We start from the raw sequence: 8,451 nt of genomic DNA on the forward strand, positions 1-8,451 counted from the left end.
ACATTGGCCACAAGGGGGGTATTTATACCAAATGATTGTCAAGTCCTATAAATCAAGGTTGTTTTATTTTGAGAGAGCTGGTTATTAAACCTTTAGCAGTATACCACTAGACAAGGAGGTGACCAGCTTGATGCTATTGTAATGGTGGGAAGAAAAATAGTGGGGACAGGAGATCAGAGAACTTTGTCCCCTCTCTAATCCTGTCTCCTCATTTCCATTGACGATTTTCTATATGCCAATGAGGGGGAAATAACGTGTCAGTCAAAATGTGCCACACTCCGTACAACCGTAATGGCAAAAACTGGGTAATTATTTAAGAGGCTCTTATAGAAGTTGAGCCCCCAGTGTGAAGAGTTGAAAGACATTCATAACCAAAATAGGTTAGTATTAGGTATTAATAATTAGTAAGTATTGCAAAGCTCCAGGTAAGCTTTGTTACTGACCCATCTTATTTGGGATACTCCAATAATTACAATAGTTGCCAAATCCTACCACACTCATGAAGAACCATTGAAACGAGTAACTTAAAAATGGCTTTGTACTACAGCCACCCAAATTAAGCCCTTTAGGATTTTAAAATGGAGTTCAACAACACCTGGGAGCAAATATGCCCCCTTTCCAATAATAAAGTTAGGTGAAGTTCATTATATCCTATGGAAGGCTCGGTGTTCTTTCCTGACTGGTACGTATGGCTTACTATTGCCTACAATTTTAGTCTCGATTCTAGTTGAATGTTCTTCTATAGGTTGTACTTTCCCCCATTTAAACCAATCTCCTCTCTGGACTCAGGAAATAAAGAGAAAATGAAACCAGGATAGATTCATAGATAACTAATATCTATAAAGTGTTTACATGCTCTGTTTCATGTCCTTCTTGTTATCTTCCTTCCACAAATGTTTTACCAAGGTAGAAAAGCCAGTCAATTTAGAGAAGCAAAATATGTAAAATATTGTGAGCCTTAAAAATTGCCCCCTAATACCATTTCTTTCTGGACTGATGGCAGCTACACTTGTGGTGAGCATAGCATATAGAGATGTGGAATCACTATGCCCTACACCTGTAACTAATGTGACATGGTGTGTCAATTATATTTTAATAAAAACAACAACATTACTTTGGAGATGTTTTCATAAAAGGAAAGTGAAATTGCACTCACGATGTCTGAGTGAGTTGTTGCAACACTTTTTACTGGTGAGAACTTGCTCATTTTCCCCCTCTCCTTTCTTCATTTTGAACTTTACATAATTCAGTAAACTCTCCCATTTTGTTGTACCATAGTTCTCTTTCTTTCATTTAAACAAAGTCTTAAAACTCCTGTTATCCAGAATATTTCAAGAGAAAGTATCAGGTGAAGTTCCCTACCTTACCTAAATATATTTCAGAAAAATCTTTCTGCAGTTACTGCCCGTAGAGAATCTCCCTAGTGTACTTCGGAACTTGCCATTATGCACACCTACAACACTGGACAGCCATGGAAATCACAAGATTTTTGGGGTGAGAGTGTATTCAGGAAGGTGCAGTGCCAAATTCTGAAAGCTGGTTGTGTGGATAGACTAGGAACACAGACAGCATGGAAATAAATTCTCTTTGGAAAGTTTTTCCTTTGCAACAAAAATTCTCTTGCAGGTGAAGATCAGCATATGGCAAAATAATAATCCAGTAATTCAAATTCTCTCATGTGGGGAAGGAGGGTTAGAGATAAGTAAGATTTCCGCTTCCCTTTCTCTGGTGGAAGTTCACACTTTTCAGAAAGCAGTCTGCCTTTTGGAGAACATGGCAACAAAAACAGTCTTACTTCAAGTAAAATCCAAATGGTAACAAGTTATCCTGCAGTGCTTTGTTTCAGAGCACATTTTAAAAGGCTAAAGGAAAAGCAGAAAGAAAGAAAAGCCCCCCACAAAACCTCCCCCCAACTCTGACAACTTTCAAGACTAAACAGAGCTGACGCCGCCCCATACAGCAAATACACAACAGATGTGTCCTTACACGATATTTCATAGTGTTCTGTTTGACTCTGAACACGCAGGCTTTGGAAGCATTAAAGTGAATGCTCTTCTTCCCCCCCCCCCCGCACAAACCACACACCTTAACCTAACATCTAAATTGGCAGAGTCAGAAATTCCTGTGCTTGAACCCCAGCTTCTCTTTGGCTAAGTTTTAAATTCCACAAGCCTTAGTTTCTTTCTCTACAAAATTAGGAAAACTATCATGCCTGTTCCACAGGTTTATTATTGCTATTTATTTTTCTCTCCGGTCATATTGTGATTCGACATACTTATTGGCATATCTGTTGCTATTATCCTATTGATTTTCTCTATTTCTTATCCTGTCAGACAGAAATCAAAGTGATCGAAAAAACATAACAACTGGATCAGGTTATGTTACCTTCTCACCTAAAGTCATTCAGCATTTTCCTTTTGCTCTTGTAATAAAACCTAAACTGTTTTCCAGGACCTGCAAGGACTTTAGAGATCTGGCTCCTCGTCTACTTCATCTCCTTTGGGATGACGTCATTGTCTCTTCTGCCTGAAATGTTCTTTCCCCCACTGGTTCTGGGTATGGGAGGCTCACTGTCATTCCTTAGGTCCATTTTAAATGATCCCTCTACCTACAGGCCTTCCTTACTCCTTCATCTCAATTGCCTCCCACCCCACTCAGCTCTTGCCAATCTAATCACCATGCTTGTTTTCTCTATCACAATATAAAGTTATCTTTTGCAAAATTATTGTTTTCTTGTGTTTTTCCCCCATAGGCATGTAAGCTTCATTAAGGTAAAAAACCTTGGGGAGCTTGCTCACGTCATATCTCAGGGCCAGTAATCACGTGGAACGTGGTGGTCCTGCGCAAGAACGGTCACATTTATTGAGAGCTCTGGTAGACACCCTGTCAAGTGCTTTACATGCACTCACACTTTGTGTGTGTGTGTGTGTGTGTGTGTGTGTGTGTTTAAATCGAAATATAATTGACATACAATATCTTATTTTAGGTGTACATAATAGTGGCTTGATATTTGTATCTGTATATACAAATATTCATAATGTATATGAAATGACCTGCACACTAAGTCTAAGTTACCATCTGTCAACATACGGAGTTATTACAATGTTATTGATTATATCCCCTAAGCTGTCCATTACATCCCCAGGATTTATTTATTTTATAACTGGAAGTTTGTACCTCTTTATTCCCTTCACCGTTTCACCCATCCCTCCGATCCTTTCCCCCCTCTGGTAACCTAGAGTGTGCTTCCTGTATCTAGGAGTCTATTTCTTTCTTGTTTTATATTTTAGATTCTACATATAAGTGAAACCATACAGTATTTGTCGTTCTTTGTCTTATTTCACTTAGTGTAACACCCTCTATCCATGTTATCACAAATGGCAAGATTTCATTTTTTTATGGCTGGGTAATATTCTATTATGTATATAGAAGATGTGGGATGTGTGTATACACACACACATACACACACACACACACATGTACGTATCTCACATCTTTTTCCATTCATCTATCAACTGATACATAGGTTGCTTCCATTGCTATTATAAATAATTCTGCAATGAATAATGCTGTTATAAATAATGCTATGTATATTTCTTCAAATTGGTGTTTTCATTTTCTTCAGATAAATACTCATAAGTGGAATTGCTGGATCATATGGCAGTTCTATTTTTAATTTTTTTGAGGAAACTCCATAGTGTTTTCCATAGTGGCTGCACCAATATATCTTCTCATCAATAGCATATGAGGGTTCCCTTTTCTCCACATCCTTGCCAAGACTTACTATTTTTTATCTTTTTGGTACTAGCCTGTCTAGCAGGTATGAGGTGATATTCCATTGCAGTTTTGATTTACATTTCCCCAACTGGTGGTGTTTAACATATTTTCATGCTCGTGTTGGTCATCTGTATGTCTTCTTTGGAAAAAAGTCTGTAAGTCTTTTGCCCATTTTTTAATCAGGTTGTTTTTTCTTTTTTTTTGAAATTATATTGTGTAAGTTCTTTATATACTCTGGGTCTTAACCAAAATTGAATGTATGATTTGTACTTATCTTTTTCCATTCAGTGGGTTGCGTTTTCATTTTGTTGATGGTTTACTTCACTGTACAAACACTTTTAGTTTCATGTAATCCCATTTGTTTAACTTTTGTTGTCCTTGCCCAAAGAGAATTGATCCAAAAAATATTCTACAAAATGATCAATGTCAAAGAGCTTACTGCTTATATTTTCTTCTATAAGTTTTATGCTTTCAGGTCTTACCCTCAAGTCTTTCATCAGTTTTGAATGCATTTTTGTATGTTGTATAAGTAAGTGGTCCAGTTTTATGCTTTTGTCTGTAGCTCTCCAGTTTTCCCAACATCATCCATTGAAGGGACTGTTTTTTCCCCATTGTATACACTTGCCTCCTTTGTCATAGACTAATTGACAATATGTGCGTGGGCTTATTTCTGGAATGTCCTGTTGCATTAATTGACATGTCTGTTTTTATGCCAATACTATAGTTTTGATTACTACAGCTTTGTAGTGTGATTTGAAATCTGGGAGTGTGATACCTCTAGCTTTGTTCTTCTTTCTCAAGATTGCTTTGGCTGTTTGGGGTCTTTTGTGGTCCATATACATTTTAGAAATATTTATTCTAGTTCTATGAAAAATGCCATGGATATTTTGGTGAGTATTGAATTGAGTCTGTAGATTGCTTTGGGTATTATGAACATTTTAACAATATTAATTCTTCCACTCTATGAGCCCAGGATATTTTTTCATTTGTGTCATCTTTAATTTTTTTCATCAATGTATTATAATTTTCAGAGTACAGGTCTTTTACTTCCTTGGTAAAATTTATTCCTAGGTACTTCATTCTTTTTGATGCAATTATAAATAGGATTAGTTTTTAAATTTCTCTTTTTGATATCTCATTATCGGTGTATAGAAATGCCACAGATTACTGTATGTTACTGCAACTTTACTAAATTCATTTATTCTAATAGTTTTTGGTGGCATCGGTAGGGTTTTCTGTATATAGTATCATGTCATCTGTAAATAGCAGTAGTCTTACTTCTTCCTTTCCAGTTTGGATGCTTTCATTTTTTCTTTTTTTCCTTGCCTAATTACTGTGGCTCAGACTTTCAAAACCATTTTGAATAAAAGTGATGAGAGTGAGCATCCCTATCTTTTTCCTGATCTTAGAAGAAAAGCTTTCAGTTTTTCACCATTGAGTTTGATGTTAGCTGTGGATTTGCATATATGGCCTTTATTACATTGAGGGATATTCCCTCTATACCGATTTTATTGAGTTTTTATCATAAATGATTATTAAGTTTTGTCAATGCTCTTTCTGCATCTATTGATATGATTTTTATCCTTCAATTCGTGAGTGTATCACATGGATTGTGAATATTGAACCATCCTTGCATCCCTGGAATAAATCCCACTTGATCATTAGCATATGATCCTTTCAATGCACTTTTAGATTTGGTGTGGTAATATTTTGTTGAGGATTTTTGCATTTATGTTCATTAGGGATATTGGCCTGTAATTTTCTTTTCTTGTGGTATCTTTTGTGGTTTTAGTGTAGGATAACGCTGGCTTTAGAGCTTGGGAACATTTCTTCCTCTTCAATGTCTTGAAATAATTGGAGAAAAATAGATACAAACTCTTCTTTAAATGTTTGGTAGAATTCACCTATGAAGCCATCTTGTCTTGGACTCTGGTTTTTGGGAGTTTTAAAATTATGAATTCAGTTTCATCACTTCAGTTTATTTAGATTTTCTCTTTCTTTATGATTCAGCCTTAGAAGTTTGTGCTTCAGTCTTGGAAGTTTGTGTCTTTCTAGGAATTTATCCATTTCTTCCAGGTTTTCCAATTTGTTGGCATGCAGTTTATAGTAGTCTCTTACGAACCATTGTATTTCTGTGATATCAGTTGTAACTTCTACTCTTTCATATCTAATTTTATTTACTTGAGTCCTCACTTTTTCTTGATAAGTTGGGCTAGAGGTTTAGCAATATTGTTTATTTCAAGAACCAATTTTTAGTTTCATTGATCTTTTCTATTGTACTTTAAGTCTCTGTTTCATTTATTTCCACTCTGATATTTATTATTTCCTTCCTTCTTCTAACTTTGAATTTTGTTTGTTTTTTATTTTTCTAGTTCCCTTAGGTGTAAAGTTAGATTATTTATCTGGGACTTTTCTCTTTTCTCGAGGTAGGTTTGACTTTATGACTTTCCCTCTTAGAACTACTTTTGCTGCATCCCATATACTTTGGAAAGTTGTGTTTTCTTTTGCCCTAAGCTAATTTTTAATTTCCTTTTTGATTTCTTCATTGATCCATTGGTTGTTTAGTAACATGTGGTTTAATCTCCACATTTTTTTTTTCACTTTTCTTCGTGTAATTGATGTCTAGTTTCATACTATTGTGCTCAGAAAAGATGCTTGATAAGATTTCAGTCATCTTGAATTTGTTAAAACTTGTGGCCTTAAAGTTTGTGGCCTAACATGTAATCTATTCTGGAGAATGTTCATATTCCATGTGCACTTGAGAAGAATGTATAGTCTTCACTTTTTAATGGAATGTTCTGTATATATGTATTAATTGTATCTGGTCTAATGTGTTGTTAAAGGCCAGTGTTTATTTACTTTCTGTCTGGATGATCTACCTATTGATATACATGTGGTCCTAATATTGTCCTGCAGTCAGTTTCTCCCTTTATGTCTGTTAATGTTTGCTTTATTTATTTAGGTGCTCCTATATTGGGTGCATAAAATGCATTTATGACTGTTATATACTTTTCTTGGATTGACCGCTCTATCATTATGTATTGCCCTTTTTTATCTTTTATTATAATCTTTGTTTTAAAGTCTATTTTTTTCTGATATGAGAATTGCTACCCCACCTTTCTTTTCATTTCTGTTTTCATGGAATATCTTCTATTCCTTCATTTTCAGTGTGAGAGTATCTTTTGATTTGAAATGAGTCTCTTATAGGCAGCAGATAGATGGGTCTTATTTTTTTAATCCATTCAGATATCCTACGTCTTTTGGTTGGAGGATTTAGTCCATTAACATTTAAAGTAATTAAATTACATTTAAAGTAAAAATTATAGTACAGATATGTACTTATTGCCATTTTGTTACTTGTTTTACAGTTGTTTTTGCAATTTTGCTCCTTCTCTTGGTCTCTTCCCTTGTGATTTGATGATTCTCTTTAGTGTTATATTTGGGTTTCTTTCTTTTTACTTTTTGTATGTTTTTGGTTTGTGCTACCATGAGGTTTGTATATATTGCCCTATTTATATAGCAGTCTATTTTAAGCTGATATTGCTTAACTTTGAACTCATTCTAAAAGAACTCTATTTTATCTCCCCCCCGTTTTATATTTTTGACATCATATTTTACCTCTTTTTATTTTCTGTATCCCTTAACTATTTATTGAAATTATAGTTGATTTTACTACTTTTGTTTTTTAACCTTCATACTAGCTTATTAATAAGTGGCATACTAGTGGCTGATCAACTGCCTTTACCAGTGTGATTTTTTTTCTTTCATATATTTTCTTATTTCTCTTTATGGTATTTTCTTTTCCACTTAAAGAAGACCTTTTAGGGATGCCTGGGTGGCTCAGTTGGTTAAGCATCTGCCTTAGGCTCAGGTCATGACCCCAGCGTTCTGGGATTGAGTCCCACATCAGGCTCCTTGCTCAGCGGGGAGCCTGCTTCTCCCTCTGCTTGCTGCTCCCCCTGCTTGTGTGCTCTCTCTCTGACAAATAAATAAATAAAATCTTAAAAAAAAAAAAAAGACCCTTTAACTTTTCTTGTAGGGCCAGTTTAATGATAATGAACTCCTTTAGCTTTTGCTTGTCTGGGAAAGTCTTTATTTCTCCTTCAATCCTGAATGATAATCTTGCTAGGTAGAGTATTCTTGGTTGTAACTTTTTCCCTTTCAGGACTTAGAATACATCATTCCTCTCCCTTCTGGCCTGAAAAATTTCTGCTGAAACATTAGTTTACAGTCTTATGTGGCTTCCCTTGAGTGTGATTATTTGGTTCTTTTCTTGATGCTTTTGAGATTCTTTTTTTATCTTTAACTTTTGCCATTTTAATTATAATATGTCTTGGTGTGGATCTCTTTGGGTTCATCTTAGTTGGAACTCTCTGTATATCTTGGACCTAGATGTCTGTTTCCTTCCCCAAGTGAGGGAAATTTTCAGCCATTATTTCTTTAAATTTGTTTTCTGCCCTTTTCTCTCTTTCTTCTCCTTCTGGGACCCCTATAATGTGAATGTTAGTGCCCGTGATCTCCCAGGGGTCCCTTAAACCAGCCTCATTTTTATTTTTATTATTTTTAATTTTTATTTTTTGTAAGTAATTGCTGTGCTCAACATGGGGGCTCAAACTCATGACCCTAAGATCAAGAATCAAATGCTCTACCAACTAAGCCAGGCAGGCACCCGAA

The sequence above is a fragment of the Ursus maritimus genome, unplaced genomic scaffold (genome assembly GCF_017311325.1).
Source record: "Ursus maritimus isolate PB19 unplaced genomic scaffold, ASM1731132v1 scaffold_28, whole genome shotgun sequence".
Lineage (NCBI taxonomy): Eukaryota > Metazoa > Chordata > Mammalia > Carnivora > Ursidae > Ursus > Ursus maritimus.